Source organism: Lycorma delicatula, chromosome 10 (assembly GCF_047948215.1).
Source record: "Lycorma delicatula isolate Av1 chromosome 10, ASM4794821v1, whole genome shotgun sequence".
Classification (NCBI taxonomy): Eukaryota; Metazoa; Arthropoda; class Insecta; order Hemiptera; family Fulgoridae; genus Lycorma; species Lycorma delicatula.
Window position 1 is genome coordinate 41,500,542 of NC_134464.1, and position 20,365 is coordinate 41,520,906.

Sequence of the window (20,365 nt, forward strand, 5' to 3'; positions counted from 1 at the left end):
AAATGTATTAAAAAATTTTGAGGAAAATAGTTATAAAAAATTATTATTGTTAAATATTATTTAAAACAAATTAATTATGTTTTCTGTTTTATAATAAAGAACTAACTGCTATTAAACTTAACATAAAAATATTATTTTTTTAAATTCTATATCATGTTTGTCTTTTTCATTTAAAATGTCAAAGCTCCTAACTGCGAATCTTATTATATTTCTTCATTTTTTTATTCTTGTTAAGTTCATTTCAAGGCTATTAAAGGTGTGGTCGTCTTCGGCTTTTGAAGTTCCTGTTATACCTCATATTTGAAATTTTTTGTTTCTTTTTAATAAATATAAATACAACACCTTCTTTAATGGTTAATATTATATAACTTCGTGTGAATGTGAGTGCATTTTTAAATTACAGTGTATTTTTTTCGTACTTTTAATATATATGTCAATAATATTTTGTGGCCTGTGTGATATGTACTCTTTTTTTAACTTATGTCTATTGCTAATTTTAGTGTAAATAATCGGTATCAAATATAAACTCACTTTTGCAAATACACATTCATCACATGTACACTCATACAAATATCTTAAACATACTTTTATTTAGATTTTTAATTATAATTAGATTCATGATTTATTAAATGATATGCCACAAATTATTATTTTTTATCAGTTTTAATTATTATCAATTTTTTTTCTGTTAGTATGATTAAAATCTAAAATTTTAATTTTTTATTAACCACTTTCTTTTTTAATTTAGTTATAGTAGTTGGAAAATTAATAAAATGCATTAGTTAAGAATTCAACACTTTGGATGTAAATATTTTCTGATTTTGAATTACTAATACACACCCGCATGCGAGCACATACACACACATTTCTTTTCATAGAAATATTTTCAGGTATTAACAGTATCCAGTATTAACAGAGTGGTAGTGTCTCAGCCTTTCATCTGAAGAACCCGGGTTTGAATCCTGGTCAGGCATGGCATTTCACACACGCTACAAATCATTCATCTCATCCTCCGAAGCAGTAATAGAGGTCCCAGAGGTTAAAAAAAGAAGGTATTAACAATTCAGGCCCAATAACCTATTCACTGGAAACATTCTGAATAGATTATGCTGCTATTTATCACTTACAGTTACCAATTAATAGTAAATCTGCAAGGTATAATTTGATTGAATTAAGAATCCAAAGAAAGTAATATGTCATTTCTCTTTCACCCTCTTCATGATTGCTAAAAATGTATTTCTCCATCTTAAGCAAAATAAAAATAAGTTAAAAAGATTTAAAAAAATAAAAACCTTTTTGGTAAATTAAAAAAATGAATTTTTGGAGATTATATTTCTTTTTATTAAAATGACGTTCATTCAAATGACAAAAACTCATTTCTGATAAGGTAGAGGGAGGTGGAGTGACAGAGAGGTCAGCATCCTCCTCACAATATCTCTGAAGTACTATATAAACTAAATTTCAATCACAGCTAAGAATAGATCAACCTGCAATTTTTATTAAAAACAGATAATTCAAGAGTAATATACAGGTTTCAATATTTTATACGAACTATACATCTAGTACAAGTTAAATTTGAAATATATTATTTCATAGAATAATAGATGAAGAATATACTTTCCATCTCTTTTAATGCTTAACTAGTAGGTCTGTATAAGTTTTCCTACCTCACATAAATAGAAAGTTAGTTTGTTGTCTAAGTATTAACATTATTCTGTAAAATTTTAAAATTATTCACATAAATCTGTTAACTATCATCTCCATTGCAGATGATAATCTCCCAGCCATTTATTTGAAAGATAGCAGGTTTGTGTCTCCAGCATCCAGCAGGCTTGTTAATTTTCATCCAAGTAAAGTTTTCAAAATTCAAACCTATGTAGTAAATGAATCATTCTGAAAAACTACACGTAATCCTTCATTGGAGGTCTGATTTTTATTTCATAATTGTTCAGGTATGTAGGTTTTAATTGAATTTTTACAGGAGTTAATTTTTACTCCTTTAGAATTATTTAATTTTATCATAAAGTTTGAATATTGGTAGTTTGATCATTTAGGATTAATATTCATTCTTTATTATTTCTTCCCTTTAATTTACTGGATAGAAATTGTATGCATTATTTTTATTAATATAAATATAAATTTTTTATATTTTAATTGAAGGAAGAAGTCAGTTATCTTTTTTTTTATCCAAAGTAATGGTCTGGAATAAAAATTTCTTAACAGATGTTAATCTCTAAAGATGACCGTAAGAGCTACTGAAAACATTATATTATAAATTTTAAAAAATACTAATTCTTAAATTTAGTTTTGTTTATCATTTAAATACGTTGTAATTTGTTTAAACTGTTAGTCTAGGAAGGGAAACCCTTCCACCCTAAATAAAACTTAAGTCTCAATTAGCTTCAGATATTCTACATGGCCTGAAAAGAAAATCTTTATTCAGTTAATATTTTTGTATTCATTCTCAAGATATGATAGGCATTTTGGTATACTGGCATTTATCCCACCACTATCCCATTTGTTGCCTTAAAGCGTAAGAGCAAATGTCCGTGCCATGAAGGGCTACTGTGCCTAAGCGACAAATATCCTATTTAGCTTCTAGAGCTAACCTAATAGCGTGAACAGTATAAGCTTTTGTACCCAGCCGTTACTGATCACATATTAAACTAAATTGGGTAGATGCATCCCATCTATACTATAATATGACTATCATAAATATAAAATTTAACTAGTCATCTTAAATCTAAAGACAGCAATTTGCTGCCATGCCTAGGTCATTGAATGCTAGCATGTACCTGTCCACCATTTATATTGCTTGGAGCTGTTGACCGATAGCCGACCATTCCTCAAAGATAGTCCTCCTACAGCAGCTCGGTAGGAGTCTTTTCCCTTAATAAGCTACTGATGCCGGTTGAACAACGCAACTGCAACTTATCAAGGGACTCCCACACTGTCCGACAATTCAGCTCACGCCACATTGACTTGTTTGTCAGTATAAAATTCACCCCTTGACCTCTAAGTTCCAGGGTAGCCCAATTTCTACCCCCAATTTTCAAAGTTCAATTATTAAAATTTATTTTGGATAATTTCTTTGAAATTTTTTTTAATTTTAATATTACATCCATCTACATTCTTTTGTGTGTAACATCTTCCACAGCAAAAGCTACAAGGAAAATGAGTCAATGAAATGAAAAGTAAAAAAATGTCAACAGACCCTTGCTAAGAATGAACCCTAGATCATCTGATCTAAAAGTTGATTGGTGTAATTAACTACCTTCCCATTCTGATGATAATCAGAAGACCATAATGAGTTGATCGTAAATTCATCCATTTGATTATAAATTATAACTTATCTGAACTGGATTCGGCAACCTGCAGATTAGAAACTTAGAAATCTTTTTTTTAAACTATTTTCTTTATTTTAACTTTTAAAAAGTAAATATTGAACTGTGTTAAGTGATATTAATGTAGAAGATAATTAGCATAAGTGGGAGAGACAAAAATAGTATGATCGAGTGTGAAGCATACACTTATAAAAAAATCATATAGATTGAATCCGATGTGATTTCTCATTCAACATAATCAATTAAGCATGTTATACAATGCACTGACAAAACTACACATGGCGGAAGTCTTTTGATATAGGTATTAAAGCCAAAATGATTTTATATTCACGGGCTAATTATAAAAATCATTAAATTACTAGTACTTAGTTTCTGAATCCAATTATTAAAAAAATATATAATACTATGGTTATAGGACTTCAGCTCTGCCAAAGACTGTATTTATATTATTTTAGAATAGTTTAAATAATTCTATGTTTTTAAAAATTTTATGCAAATTGCATGGTATTTTGTATATATTATATCTTATGTATATAAAACTGGATTTTTTTCATTTAATTAAGTGATATTGGGCAAAAAATAAATACAGATATTTTTTGTTATTTCCTATTATTAAATTCTAATTTATTTTCATAATTTTACTTCCACAGAGTAAAGAAAAAGTTATTCTTCTGTTTCTTATGAGTACTTTTATCTCACCATATTTATACTTAATTATGATTACTCATCTCTAGTCTTATTAGAGATTTTAATTTTTTTTAAATGTGCAAATTTTATTTATTTATTTTCTTATCATATTTTTTCTTTGTTTAAGAGCTTTACTATTCATAAAATAATTAAGAAAGACCGGTTCTATGCTGATATAAAACATAATTTATTTCTTTTGCCAGATACAAATAAAATTCTTTATTTCTTTATAAATTATTTGCTTTATACTTATAATTTTTTGTTTTAAAGTGGCCCGACATTTTTCGTGCGGAACACTGCTTAATTTAATAGAATATTTATTAGTAGCTTGACAACTGTTATATGTATTCGGCGAGTGGTTATTTTTTTCAGTTTTATTATAACGCGATGTCGGTTAGGCTGTCTCGATGTAACATGCAAAACTCCAATTCTTTTATACGCCTGTGAACGGAATATTAGAATTTCTACAATTTACATTTCTTTTCGTGTAAATTTTTTTTTTTTGCTGGGTAGTTTATTACAACTGGATTTAAACTATATGAAACGCCAACGTAAGGTTACGTGATAGTTATCATATCTGACAATGGGATTCTGGAAAACAGCAATGAATAACCAAAAAATTTTTATTTAATTTATTGAAAGTGAAAAATATTGATATCATTAGAACCAAATATGAATGAGTAATAATTTTTTGTTTCAATTAGCGGCTACTGTTTTTATAGTTAATATCAGAAGCTACCTCCGTTCCTACGTAGCCGAGTTATTACCAGTCATTTCTAGTATCTTTCCACGGTGAACTCACGTATTTTTGTATTTTATCTTTAAGCCTAATATTTGTCTCTTGAGATAATTAATACTACGCAACTCCTTAACAATCCAGTCAGTAGTGTTTGTCGATCCAGGAAGTCTCCTAACGATATTTCTATTACAAGAAGTAAGATTACTTCTGGAATTTAATAAATCGTCTGCAGTTAATTACGATCGACAATTTTTATTTTTTACTTTAAGTTTTACTTTATTAATTCAATTTCGTTTTAAAGCTTAATTTTTTAAATTTAAATAAAACTAAGAGAGGGTTACTATTAACAGAATTGTCAGTAACAATTGATCAGAAAAGCAGAATAAAATCTTTTAATTCAGTTTTAGAAAATTTAATCGGAAGATTTTTTAAAAAGTGTTTGTAAATTACGAGAAAATTCCCTTTCTCGTAGATCTCGAAGTACTGTACTGAATTACGCGAAAATAGTTTGATGGATATTGCTTTTTTTAATGTCATTTTTTCTTCCTTGTACGAAGTAAAAAAAGTATTCTGATCGCGAAAAATTTAGGTTTTCAGATTTCAACGGAAATATACATTTTGACTAGTTTCGGCGTGACGTCTGTACGTAAGTATGTATCTCGCATAACTCAAAAACGATTAGCATAGGATGTTGAAATTTTAGATTTAGGACTGTTGTAACATCTAGTTGCACACCTCCATTTTTGATTGCAATTGACTGAACCAAAAGTGTTCAAAAAAGCCCAAAATCCAAACAAAATTTGAATTTTGGGCTTTTTCTTACCAGCAGTAATAAGCCCTCATTGAGAGATTTTTTTAGGTTATATTTCGATATATCCTAAGTGGTACCTATTTTCATTGGTTCCAGAGTTATAGTCAAATTAAATTTTTAAATATATTGATTATTAATAATAAATTAATTTATTAAATATACTAATAATTACTAACCCGTGATAATAAAATAAATCTGAAAAAAATCAGTATTTACTGAAATAAAATTTTATGTACTTTTAAAAATATGTATATGTAATTTAATAGGCATTATTACATGTATGTTTATGTAATAGATTTGGTGAAACATCTGATTATTTAATACTAATTGAAATTTATAATTTAGAATCGTATTATTTTTGGGTTTTCTAGTTTAATTTTATTTAATTATTCTGGAATTTCTGTTTAATTTTATCTACATTAAGGTTAACTACAGAGTGACTGAAAAATAGACCCTCCCAAGTACATATACACTGAGGCATACTCGCTCGATCTTTTACTTCATTACTCCTCTGATATTGTCGGACAATATTTTCCCTAAGTCCGAGTTGATCATCATTTCGTTTAGATGTTTTTTGTTGCCAATCATTTAATCGCTCTTTGGTTTGAAATAATTCCTCTAATCTTAATTTATTTGTGTACACCTTCTCTAAATTTTCAAATTTTCTCTCTCTTTATATTCATCATCCTCTTTTAATCTTTTTATTCTTTCCTTGGTCTTAACGTTTTCTTCCACTATATTTATCATTGAATAATTGAATTAATAATTATAGAAATATTTGTCGTTAATAAAAACTATTTCAGGAATTGTGTAACTGTACACTTTACTATGAATTGGAGAAACTTTCAAATGAAATAATTTTAAATAAAGTGCAACGCAAATTAAGTATATGTAATTTAATAGGCTTACAAGGAAGTCAGATGCTGTCCACATCAGTTATTTTTTTCTTGAAATCTGAATAGAGCTTAAAATTTAATTCTCCTACAATTAAAAATTATAAAAATCATTATTTACTTTGTATCTTTTTTATTTACTAATTTATTTAACTAATAAAAAACAGTTGTAAAATTCTATGATTATCAAACAATATATAGTTAAAAAAATTAAATTTCAACTTTTTCTCTTCGGATGCGGAAGAACGTGCATCTTTCGGGCCCTAAATTATATTACATTTTATCTGTGTTTCTACTTAAGAATTTCAAAAAGCTGACAAAGTATGACATGATTTATCCGGCTACCCAGGTCATATCAAACAATTCCTTCCATAGCTTTTTTATTACAATTTTTTTTTTTGCGTTTTAGGTCCGAAGTTTACAATTTAAAAGATTATAGATATTTTTTGTTAGCTGTATATATGAAGTATAACTTTAAAAAAAGTTTTGAAAACTATTTAAACCGAAGGGAAATAGAGCAAACGAACAAAAACTTCATTGCAAGTTTTTTTTCTAAAATTCCTCTGAAGAAAATCGAAATTGTTTTTTTCGCCGTATCCCCCTTCCCCCGTAACGAATTTTGAAAAAAAAAATTATATTGAAATTTGAGAAAATCGGTCGAGTCAATCCTGGAATATAAGGCCGAAAACAGTGCGACATACATATGTTTATGGCGGCATACATATGCGGCGTACATGCATACATATGTTTTTTGGTCTAGATCGTTGATTCTCAAACTTTTTCGCCCACCGCCCACATTTAGAATCAAAACTTTCCTAGCGCCCACAAAATTTTTAAACTTACCATCTGTTAAAAATAATAATTGCAATTGTTGTTTTTAAGATGCGCTTTTAAACACAACAATCGCAATTATGTTTTTTAAACGTGGCATATGCTATTTCTTATTTGAAACTTAAATTTTAAATGAGAGCAGTTAAAACACTTATTTAATCATATTTTAAATTATTTTTATTAAAATTTCTTTAAAAAAGATTACAATTGTATTTATACAAATAAATATGGAAAATAAAGGGTTTTGATATCAGATTGTGAGGTCTGCACCTCTCCATTTCATTGCAATCGACTGAACTAAAAGGGTCCAAAAAAGCCCAAAATTAAAAAAACAATAGGATTTTGGCCGTTTTCTTAACCACAGTAATAAGCCCTCATTGAAAGCTTTTCAGTGATATTTCACAAGTGGTACTTATTTTCATTGGTCTCAGAGTTATCACCAAATAGAATTTTTATTTAATGAAATATTTGGATATTACAAGGGAAAAGCACATCGATCGAATACAGTTTTTATCTCCTTTTTATAAACTTTTTTTTAATTTAAATATTTTGATTTATTAATAATTATGAACCTCTACTGAAAAAAAAATCTTTACAGTAAATAATAGTTCAATAATAACAATAAAAAAAATGAAAAAATATCAGAAGTTATTAATGAAATAAAATTTTACGTAATATTCATTTTAAAAAAAAATGCGTATATGTAATTTAGTAGGTGTACATGGAAGTCACGTGTTCTCCACATAAATTTTTTTTTACCCAAACTGATTCGTAGACCTTCTCCAAAAAAATAGGATTGCACGACTTAAACTTTTTCCTTTTGGTTATTTTGATATACGTACGATTAGTCAGTACAAGGATTCAATATAACCTAACCAAATATAACCTACGTTCGCTAACCTCGACTAATTAATCTTAAATATACAAATTATATAAAACATATATATATATATATATATATATATATATATTAACTACTATAGCTACTATGCAAGTTATAGCTACATAGTAAAAGTAGACTAAGTACAATAATTATTAACGGTACTTAAAAACAGCGTAATAAATTTAGTAATTTAAGCTTATAGTCGAGTTATTTTAAACCTGACTTCTATAGCAAAAGTTTAAACCGTGAAGTCCTATAGTGGAAAAGATCCTGATTCGCGAAGTTTTGATTTATAGCACAACTTCTTATTTATTCCGGCCCGTAGGCAGTTGTACAGTTTGTTCTCGTAATAAATGCACCAGTGTTACATCCACAGAATGCATCATTAATTAGAATCCAACAAGAGAATAGTAACCGAGGACAGTATCCCCTTTTTTTTAGTCTCCGGGACCACACTTAGGGATTGCTTGTTTTATGAAAATCCATGCTTGACTGGGATTCGAACCCGGGACCACCGGGTGAAAGGCTGAGACGCTAACACATTCGCGCCATGGAGGCCGGCTAAGGATCGAGGTGCCGTTTGTGTTAAAAATATAACCCGTTTAGTTGAGTCTTATCACCCTACCTTACAGAAAAGCTAGCGTTTAATCATTACGACACTTACGAACGTAAAGAACAAGAAGACGATAAGAAATGTGAAACGTGAGTACCTAAACTTTTGACCTATTATTTTTTTTTCTTTGGTTATAATGTTTGTGTATTACATTTTTTAATTTTTGGACAATGATAATGAAGTTTTAGACCGGATGTTTCTGTTTTTGCATAGTGTTGGTCTTATATATTAAATGTGATATTGTGGCGTATAGTTTTTGTTTTGGAAAAGTTTTTAATGTGTCTGTTTTTTCTTTAATTTTTATGTTCTTGTGTTATTGTTGTTTTAATCTGTTATCCGAGAAGGAGCCCTTTACACTCCTCTCGAAGTTTGTAAAATTTTATTTTACGTTGAATTTTATATATTTTTATTTATTTATTATTTTTTTATTATTATATTACACTTAGTTTATCTTAATTTTTTAAGAGACCTTTTAATCCGGGTGATGTTAACGCGAAAGAATTTATCGCCTTCAAAAAAAAAAAAATTACACTTGTCGGTCATAAAATAATTATTAAAAATGTCTTACTGAAGCGTAACAGATTATAAGAGTAGCTTGTATATTGGGATTGATATGTATTAACTATAAATTCTCGATCTGTTTGCCTATAAAAAAGACTTCTCGATTACAATTCACAAAATTTTAATTTGGGGAAGTTATCCTAATTTCGTGATAAAAAATTATCAAAATCAAATTGTGTTTATGTTCATAATGATTTATTTGTATTGATGGAAAATCAGTACGTGTTTCGTCCCGGAAAGGGTACCGATGACGCCATACTGCGCCTGATGGGGGTGGTAAGAGCTAGCAAGGAGGAGTATGTCCTGGGAATTTTCCTGGATATCTCCGGTGCGTTTAATAACCTGTGATGGCCTTCTGCCGTTTATCAATTACAAAAGAGACAATGCACTAAAAATGAACTGCGATTGATGCAAAGATACTCCGGGCTTCGGGATGTGCTGCTCCGCGAGGGCGGATTTGAGGTAGGCAAGACGCTGTTGTCCTCAGGGCAGTGTGTTGGGTTCGTTGCAGTGGATGGTGAAGTTTGCCGACGGGTGTCTCATCGTGGGTTATGCTGACGATGAGCTCCTGCTGGTCGAAGGAAGCTCGCGCAAGAAGGTTGAGTTCCGAGCCAACCAGGCATGCAGAGTACTAGAGTTGTGGGGTCATCAACATAATATTTAACTCAGAGAAGACCACGATGATGCTTCTTAAAAGCCGTTTGGCAGTGAGGCATCAAGTTCGTGTTTCGATGTGAGGTCTGCGTATTAAATATGTTCAAGTTCAAAAGTACCTCGGGGTGTTTTGACGAGAAATTGCAGTTCAAGAAGCACCTTAATTACGTGGCGGAGAAGGCCTGTCGTGCCTTCTTTAGCATTCGACGAGTAGTCAATCCTGAAATTGGGCTCTTATTTTTAAGACTATGAATATCTTGTATAAGGGCATGTGCAAGGTATGCTATATGCGGCGCCTGTTCGGACGGAAAAGCTAAAGTTTAAAAGCTATCGGGACATCTTATTTAGAGCTCAAAGCCTTATATTATTAATGGTTAAAGGAGGTTACCGTACTATTTCACGGGAGGCAATCTTGTTGATTGCAGGTGTGAAACCGATAGATTTAACTGCGTCAGAAAATCAGCAGCGTTATGTTGCTAACAAGTCAGGTGAATTGACTTCAGAAAAAAATTCGCGAGATAGAATGGCATGGCAATGATTTATGGCAGGCCAGAGGGGTGATGCAGCGGGTGGGCGTTATACTCATGATCTTTTCTCTGACGTTATTATTTTACAGGACGCCCCTTGAATCCACCCTAACAAGTATGTGACGCAATTTCTTTCTGGTCATGGCACCTTCCGAGACAGACTCTAGCGATTTGGCCTGGTGGATTCAGGTGTATGTCCAGATTGTGGACAGCTAGATGACGCATACCATGTAATTTACGAATGCGCGAAATACAAACTTTTGCGCCCGGAGACTATTTGTCGGCTCGACATTGGATCTTCGTGAGAATTGGAAAAACTGAAGCGAATGAGTAATCGTTGAAAATTTCATTGGGTACCTGGCAAGAGAAGGGATTACCGAGGGAATTTAGGGTTCCGCCTGGTCTTCCTGTGTCGTGGTTTTGTTGTTCTGGTGTTTTGAGATTTGATGTTTTTGTGTTTTGTTTACTTAATTTTATTTTTAAGTTCATTTTATTTTTTTGTTCTGTGTTATGTTATGATTGCGTGTTGAACTCAACTTCTAACCTACCGGGAAGGTAGTTGCGTTTTTAATTTCAGTTCCTTCATGTCACTCAGTCTTCTTAAAGACTCAACATAGATATTTTTTGTTTTAACGAGTTCATTTCCTAGTAGTACACCGATGGGAATATCACATGTGGTATTCGCATCGGTGGCATCCTGACTGAGGCAAGAACAAGGCTGAGAGATGCCTTTTGCCTGGGTTTTAAAGATGATCTCCAGTAAAGTCCATAACGGCTAGGTACGGAAGAGGTGCGTGGCGACCGAAACTGCCACATGGAGGGTGACTTCCCCTGCGAGGTCAGTATGTGATTAAAATTCGTAGAACTAAATAATTTAAAAAAATTATTTACATCCTGTTTTTAAATGGTTTAAACCTTTGAAAAAAGAACAAGAAAATTACAATCATTAATCCATTGTTAATTCAGAATGACGCGTTCCTTCTACTACTAATGCTACAACTCCTGATGTCATCCATCATTTCCGTTCTGTCTCAGCAGCTCCGCATTAGATATTTCCTTTATATTTCATTTTTTATTCCATTTTTTACCAAACTTTTGTTTTTGAGACCTTTTATTATTAATTTACAACACCTTACCCTTCTCAATACCATTTTATTTACTTTTCTTAGTCGATATTTAAATATTAAATTGATTTTTCACAAATTTATTTTTTACACTTTCTCTTTTAATACCTCATTTTCAACAAAAAAATAAAAATAAAAAATTTATGATAGAAATGATGGTCATCACTCGCGCTAATGATCAGTGTCCGAGAGCGCTTCTGGTATTGCTAACACTGTTAAGATTATTGTACTGTTAAACCTTCGACAATCAATTAATTATAGTCGACAGTTTCGTTTTTTACTTATATTTTACATCAATTTCTACTTTATTAATTCAATTTTATTGCTTTATATATTAGAAAGATTAGAACGATTTTGACAAGTAGAATAAAAAGCTAATTATGTTTTTTAACGATAATTTAAGTTGAATATAAACATGGAACTATTTTTAAAAATTACTGTAAATAGGAATATCAAGGTAATATAACAAAATAAACTGATTGATCGGCTTAATATTGCAGATTAAAATAATTGGAAATTATTGATTTATTATTTATCTTTAATTATTTCGTTTTATTTATTTATTTTTAATTTTAAATATTGTTAATTAAGCGATTGTTATTAATTTAAATTGACGTTTATATTTTTTTCGCGGTTAAACTTATTGTGTAGATTCTTCTACAACTAAAATATTATAAAAATAAATAAATACGGAACAAAAAATTTAATGTTTAGTGTGCTCTTAAAAGAAAATATACAAGTGTTGTTAGGACCTCAATATTGGTGGGGGTATTTCATTGTTGATGACAAGGTATCGCATGATACAAGGTTCCTTTGCGTCCAGTCCGGCACATATCGGCTTCTTGGAAGCAGCAGCTGGTGAATTCAACAGCATCGGTCCGTCCGTTCGGCTCACTTCTTTCTGCCTGCTTTTGCGCTTTCGTCATTTTACTGTGTAAGTCCATTCAATTATATGTAAGTCAATGCCAATGTCAGCCTCCTTACCTTACCGGAATACCACTCCTTTTTCAGATTAACTGTGCTTCTCTTGTGTAATCGATTTCATTCACATTACATACGATATTTTTACGTTTCTTGATCGAACTAACCTACCTCAACCCGGCCTTTTTTTATATTTTAAATAATAATGATATTTTACCGTGTTATTCGTTTTTATTTATTTATTTTATTTCTGCGGTTAATATAAAATTAAATAAATATTACATTAACAGCAATTTATGTTTGCTACCTGCCCACATATAAATTAAGAACGGCTGACCCGATTCAAATGAAATTTACAGGATAATCTTATTTCGATATTTCTGGATAAAATCTTAGTTATAAAAATATTTACTTGGAGTTCTGCATTTTCCCTTTTTGATAAAAATTAGAATTTTTGGAATATTTTCTTTTTGAATTCATTTTAACAAAAAATAAATAATATTAAAGTAAATAATTAAGTCCTTAAAATTTTTAAGAAATTTGGTAGATCTTATTCATTTTTTCATTTAAGATTCGTTTAGAAAAGAAAAAACGGAGAGATTGAATAGGGAACCAAATTAATATAATTTTTAACAATTTAGATATCTTAAATTTTCGGGGAAGGGCTTTTCGCGCGTCATTAATAATTTGTAGTATAGTAAGGGTAATTTTAAAAATTGTATTTCTTAAATATGTATAATTCAAAAGACACCTCTCGATTATCTGAACTCCAATCATTTGAAAACCTACTTTAACAGAGCTTTATTTTTTAATACTGGATTATTTTTCCCCCTTTTGAAACTGGTTTCAGCATCAAGTCAAAAAATAACTTCCTTCAAGATCTTTTGTTTTATTTTACCCATTTTTTTTATGATTCTTAATAAAATCGCTTATTTATCTATAAAAAGGATACTTTTTATTTAAAAAAAAAAAAAAAATTAATAATATTGGTATATAATTAATTGAATTCTATGTTTTATAGTAACCAATTATTATTTATGCGGTTGTTGTATAGCAGCGTTCGAAACTGCATTTCTCCATATTGTAGTATTATATATAAAATATCTTATAACAAGTTTTAATATCGTTACTTCAACACATCCATCTCCTTTCTGGTCTTCCACATTTTTATTCCAATTTCGTATCTTTATTGCTATTTAGGCTTTATTTGTTTTTATAAATGATGATATTTGTGAATTGGCTCTCACTAACTTTTTCTAATAAAAAATATAAAGCGTGTGTAAGTAAAATTACTTTAGCTAATTAATTTCTCAATCAACAACATTTCGTATTTTTGTTTTTTCTACCTAACATCCTTGTAGATTTTTAAAAGAAAACTGATGTGGACAACACATGACTTCCTTCTACGCCTACTAAATTACATTTACACAATTTTTTAAAATGAGAAATACATAAAATTTTATTTCATAAAAAACTTCCGATATTTTTTGATTTTTCTTTTTTGTTATTGAATTATTATTCATCTTAAAACTTTTTTTTACAATGAGACGTTTATTGATTAATAAATCAATGTATTTAAATTAAAACAAAAATAAATAAAAAAAAGAGATGAAGTCTGATTCAAACCAATATCCCTTCCCCTAAGATCCAAATATTTTATTAATTAAAATTTTATTTGGATATAACTCTGGAACCAATGAAAATAACTATCACTTATGATATATCGTTGAAAAGCCCTCAATGCGGGACTTATTACTACAGTTAAGAAAAAGGCAAAAATCCAAATATTTTTTAATTTTGGGGCCCAATTTTATAAGCCCAAAATTCAAAAATATTTGGAATTTGCCTTTTTTTGACACTTTTGGTTCAGTCGATTTCAATCAAAAACGGAGGTGCACAACTGCATGTTACAACAATTCTAAATCCAAAATTTCAACACCCTACGGCTAATCGATTTTAAGTTATGCGAGATACATACGAAAATACGTACGAGTGTACAGACGTCCCGCCGAAACTAGTCAAAATGGATTCAGGAATGGTCAAAATGGATGTTTCCGTTGAAATCTGAAAACCCTAATTTTTCGTGACCACAATTACTTTCTTTACTTCGTACAAGGAAGTAAATATCAGTGCGAAGAAAATTTTTTAAAATTTGAAAGTATTTCTTCGTGTTTGATCGAGCCCAAGAGGGAAACGAAATTTTTTCAGTAAACTCCAGTAAAATCGTTTAAAAGCTTAAATTAGCTTTAATTTAGCTTACTTTAATTACTTACTTATTTATTTTTTTACTTTAGCTTTATTTTTATTTTTTTTTTTTTTTTGGATGTCTACGAGTTTTCTGAACCGAAATAATCCACTTTAAAGAGAAAAGGCCACTTTTGACTTTAATGCTGCAGATCTCTCAGTCTGATGTTTTAATTATTGTATTGTTATACTGAATATGCTATCACTATTATTTTTACATAACTATATAGATACAATTATAATTTTTTTGAAAGCAATTTTAATAAAAATACTTCTTAATTTGATTAAATATGCGTTTTAATTGCTCTCGTTTAAAATTAAGTTTTACTGAAAAAGAATATGTCACGTTTAAAAACAATAATTAGAATTATTTTTTTTTTTAAGAACGCAACTTAAAAACAGCAATTGCAATTATTGTTTTTAACAGATGGTAAGTTCTAAAAAATTAGGAAGCGCTAGAAAAGTTTTGATTCTCAATGTAGGGCGGTAGGCGAAAAATTTTGAAAATCAATGATCCGAGTTAATAAAAAAAACCTCAAAAGTACTGAATACTTTTGATCCACTCAAATCTAATGTTTGGTATTGGGGTCTTTTTTCGGATTTTTTTATTGTTGATTAAAATCAACAATTAAAAGATTTAAAAAAAAAATAAATGAACATTTTTCAAATTTTTAAGTTAATGATATCATTGATTTAACAGAATTTTTTTTTAATTTTCTTACTCGTACATATTTTTTTTTGGGGGGGGGGGAAACTTTAATATCTGTGAAAAGATTAATCTAAAAAAAAATAATTTTAATTAACTAGGGTCGAACTCAAAAAATATCACTAACATATTTTTACCAGTTAAAAACTATTGAAGTCAACCTTAATATTTTTTTGTATTAAATAAAATTCCAACGTTTAAGGTGAAACGAATTTTACGCTTAAGTAAATTTTTGTTTTTCTCTTTTTACTTCTTAAAATCTTTTTCTAGTTTTTTTTTTTTGAGCTTGAAAAATACTTGTCAGACGATTTTACAGCTGGATGTCCTTTCTATTGATAAACAATAAGAAGATATCAGAAACACATAACGTAAATCAGTAATCATCATAATCTGTATGTATTAATCATCTTTCATATTACTTTTAAAATCTTATGGAAATTAATATATCCATATCATTAAGGCTGTGTACATTTCAGCTATATAATTTAGTTATATCGATTCAAGTCATCATTGGTAATTATTATTTGTTCATGGCTAGTTTAACAAATAAACTGGGCAGTTAGCCAGCTTCGAATACCGAACTTCGTTAAATTAACTGTATAATAAATAATAAGCACTCCGGAAAAACATTGCAAAATACCTTTTTTTATTTTCTTTACCTGTGAGTTTTCATGAACAGTAAGTATTAAAAATAAATAATTAAAAAAAGTAATAAAGTCAATGTACTATAACGGTAGTACTAGTTGTTTTAACCGCTCTGCATGTAATATTAATATAAAAATTATTATCTTTGTGAGTTGTAGCTCTGTTACTTGGACTTATTTTTACCCTCTGGGACCACCATTAAGTATTGCTTCAGAGGATGAGATAAAATGGCAATTTTTTAACGTGTGAAAATGTCATGTCTGACCGGGATTCGAACCCGACACCTTCGGATGAAAAGCCAATCTCTCCTACTTAATGGAGATATGTTGGAATATAATGCATTGTTTTTTATAGCAAAAGATACGTTAATTTGTTACTTTACCCTAATCTGTCAAAGTATTTTTTATAACTGTAAAATATATTCAATCCACTTTTAATACAAATGGCATGTTCAGAGTTGCTTTCTCTGTGATTAATGATTTCCATTATACAATCAGTTTCTGTGATGTACAGAATGAAGGTACCGTTACTTGTAGCTTATTGAGTATGCATCAGTATATTTGGCTGTGTAAAGTAGTGGATAGGAAAAAAAATCGTTCCCCATTATCTTTAGTAAGCCTGGTATTGGATGCTTTTTATTCTTAGGAATGAGTATACTACTTTTGTAAGTGATTTTATTCCGTTTCGAGTCGCCTACAACCGTTCTGGTTATACCATACTACATAAATTTATATAAATAAAAATGTAAATGTTCGTTTGTTAAAATCTTAAATCTCCGAAAGTTCTTCACAGATTGCTTTGAAATTTTGACACAACGTTGCATTCTAATACGCCTGTGTTTTTAAATACCTACTATTTATATACCTAAGATATTACACCTGTGACAGGTAAAAACATGTTTTTTAAAAAAAAACAGCTCTATCTGTTGGACGTAAAAGCAACACACGCTATACTAAATATTTTACGATTCCATTTCAGTGTTTCCGATATGTGTGTCCGCTATAGACTAAAAAACTACTGAACTGATTTACGCGCGAGGAAAAAGGGAGAAAGGGAAAAATCGGAAAAGGGAAATAAGGAACAATTGAAAAATGTAAAAGGGAAGAAGGGGAAAGTGGAAAAATAAAAAAGGGGAATATGAGAAAAAGGAAACGGAAAAAAGAGAATGGAAGAGGAAAAAGGGGAAAGAGTAAGAAGAGAAACAATGGAGAGATAATGGGGGAAGAAAAGAGAAACGGGGTAAAGTGTAAAATGGGGAGAGGGAAAAGGTAAAAAGGAAAGGTTAATTTTTTGAAGTTGTGTAATATTTCTTTTGTTAATGTTTTATTAAACATTCAATTGTGTTCATTTAATCTATACATATACTCAAATCTAGCAATAGCGAAGCATTGCCGGGTCTGCCAGTTATATAAATAAATTAATACTTGTAGATCTGTAAATAACATATTAAGTACATAAAATTTATTTTAACCTCAAGTTTTCATTTTAAAAAAAATGTTTCACCATTGCTTTAATTATAAAATAAACCATTAGAATTACAAAATAATGAATTTATAATGCAAAATAAAATGGTGAGACCTATTGATCTAAATAGGAAAAACCAGTTTTTTAAATGGAGATTTAAGTTGTACATTGTAGGGATTTCCCGTTAATATTTACACCTTACATCGTGCAGATATAAATTACCTTATTTTAGGTAGATTTCATTAGAAAGTTACTTACTGTAATGGAATCTACTTAATGCAATCATTCGACTTCCGGAAAATTTCGACCAACTAACCGACCGGTCTAATGACCGGTTGGTTCGATACTGTGCGTATTAAGGGAGGTATGATTTTTTTATCTTCGAAACCCCATTTCATCCACCTCCTGGGCCAATGGTTGGTGATATCAAAATATTTTACTTACATAAGTTTTAGGCCTTATCCAAAGAATAGTAGGAACTTTAAAATTCGATATTTTAATTAATATGAAACATATAGCGATAGTTTGTATTTTCCAAAAAGCCTTCCCATTTCCACCCCCATGATCCGATTTTACCCAACTTAACGAACTCGACCGAGATTTTGGGTCGTTATATTTTATATATAATTTAAACGTGATTGGCGCAAAATTTCGGCATTTATCGTATACACAAGAAAGTGAAATATATATATATAAACTTTTGAACTGACTGTGGTTTTGGGGTCTAGGGTATGTGAAACGCGAAGATATGTCCAAATTTTCCGTAAGTCGAATCATGGTACCCATTACAATAGGTAGATTTCTTATGAAATCTACCTAAAATAGCAGAAACTGAGGCTAGCTTTGAGTAGAAATATATCTCTTGTAATTACGGTAAATATATTAAGAAGAATAATTTATTTGAAGAGAGATCCAAAAGTTACGCTCATCAAAATTAAAGTGTCTGTATATATTAATACAGTTGTTCTAACGGCTGCCGAAAAATAGCATCATGGGTATTAACCTAGACGCCATTGTAATTTGAATTTATCACACACTTGCAGTAGTGCTTTGTTTATCGCTCGGTAAACATGTCGTTTTCCCAATAGCTACCAGTTTTCATTTTTAAAAATTATTTTTCTAGTCGTTGTTATTCACGTATTGTAGACGAATTTTGTGGGAAATATCCGGATGTGACACTGCCTAACAATTCGACCACAACGAAATTAATCGACCGTTTTAGAGAATGCGGATCAGTTGCAGACAAAAGAGAACCTGAAGACTGGCCATTTTGACTGATGCTAAATCGGCTGAGATTAAAAATTTGATGCAGCTTTGCCTTCAAAAAGCTTGAGGAAACTATCAACGCACTCTGAGATTTTGTATAGAAATGCTCAGAGAGCGATGAAGCGGTTACACTTTCGCGCATATCATATTAGCAGTTTTCAGGAATCGAAGGATCTGGATAAAGAAAAACGCGTAGTGTACTGGTACATGGTTTTGGTAATTTGTTGACAACCATGGAATTGCAGAGCTTGACCGTGTTTGCTTCGCTGATGAGGCCTGTTTTAACCTTAGTGGCTACGTGAACAGTCAAAACACTAGAATTTGGTCGACTGAAAATCCATATGTGTTAACATGAAAAACCCCTTACACTCTCAGAAAATGAAAGTGTGGTGTGCCGTATCACGTCGTCGAATAGTAGATCCCATTTTCTTAGAAACTACAGTGAACGTATTGTGTACCAAAATATCATTACACAGTTTATTGCGCTTCTTGAAAATTATGAACTTGGTAATTCCAGCAGGGCAGTACCATATGTCACACATCTAATGAAACCATGCATTTCTTGCGCGAGTTTTTTGTTCATCTCTAAAGGATTATGACTTCCACGTTCACCCGATTTGACGTCTCCATATTTCTTCTTGTGGGGTTATCTTAAAGAAAAGGTCTATAAAAACAGGCCCCACACACACACATACACACACACACTGGAGGAACTTAAGATGAACATAATAACGGAGATTAACAATATCAGCATACACGTGCTACATAAATGGCCTCAAACATGGTAAAAAGAGTTCGAAAGTGTATTACTGAACGGGCCAGCCATTTTGAGCATATGCTGTGAAAATAAATAAATCTTTAAATATTTAGCCTCCGGGAATTACCGTTCAGGTATTACTTAAAAGTATGAATGAGGATGATGTGTATGAGTGTAAATGAAGTGTAGTCTTGTACAGTCTCAGTTCGACTATTCCTGAGATGTGTGGTTAATTGAAACCCAACCACCAAAGATCACCGGTATCCATGATCTAGTATTCAAATCCGTATAAAGTATGACACAGCCTGGCGACGTGGTATTCTTAACACTCTCCAAAAATGGGGAATCAAGGGCAATATGCTTGCTTTTATCCGGGGATTCTTAAATCACCGAACGGCTCGTGTTCGTGTGGATGATTCGCTCTCAGATAGTGTCATCTTGGAGAATGGAGTGCCCCAAGGTAGTGTATTAAGTGCCACCTTATTTTCTGTAGTCATAAATGATATTACCAAATGTGTTCAGGCTCCTGTCTCATGCTCTCTATTTGCTGACGACTTTGCTATCTACATTGCAAGCCGTTCGGCACCTACAGCAGAGAGACTACTGCAGAACACTATATATCACCTTGAAGCTTGGTCCAGGATTACTGGTTTCACATTTTCATCCGAAAAAACAAAATGTGTAGTTTTTTCTCG

The 20,365-nt window shown here is 30.6% G+C and overlaps 1 protein-coding gene across 1 annotated transcript in view; it reads left to right on the forward strand.

Moving 5' to 3' along the window:
* The first annotated feature begins 12,495 nt into the window (after positions 1 to 12,495).
* The window catches only part of LOC142331299 (uncharacterized), a 129,742-nt gene continuing 121,872 nt past the window's right edge, over positions 12,496 to 20,365 (forward strand). The window contains exon 1 of the mRNA XM_075377094.1: positions 12,496 to 12,601. The gene's annotated coding sequence lies outside the window, so the exon portion shown is untranslated. The remainder of the gene's footprint in view (positions 12,602 to 20,365) is intronic.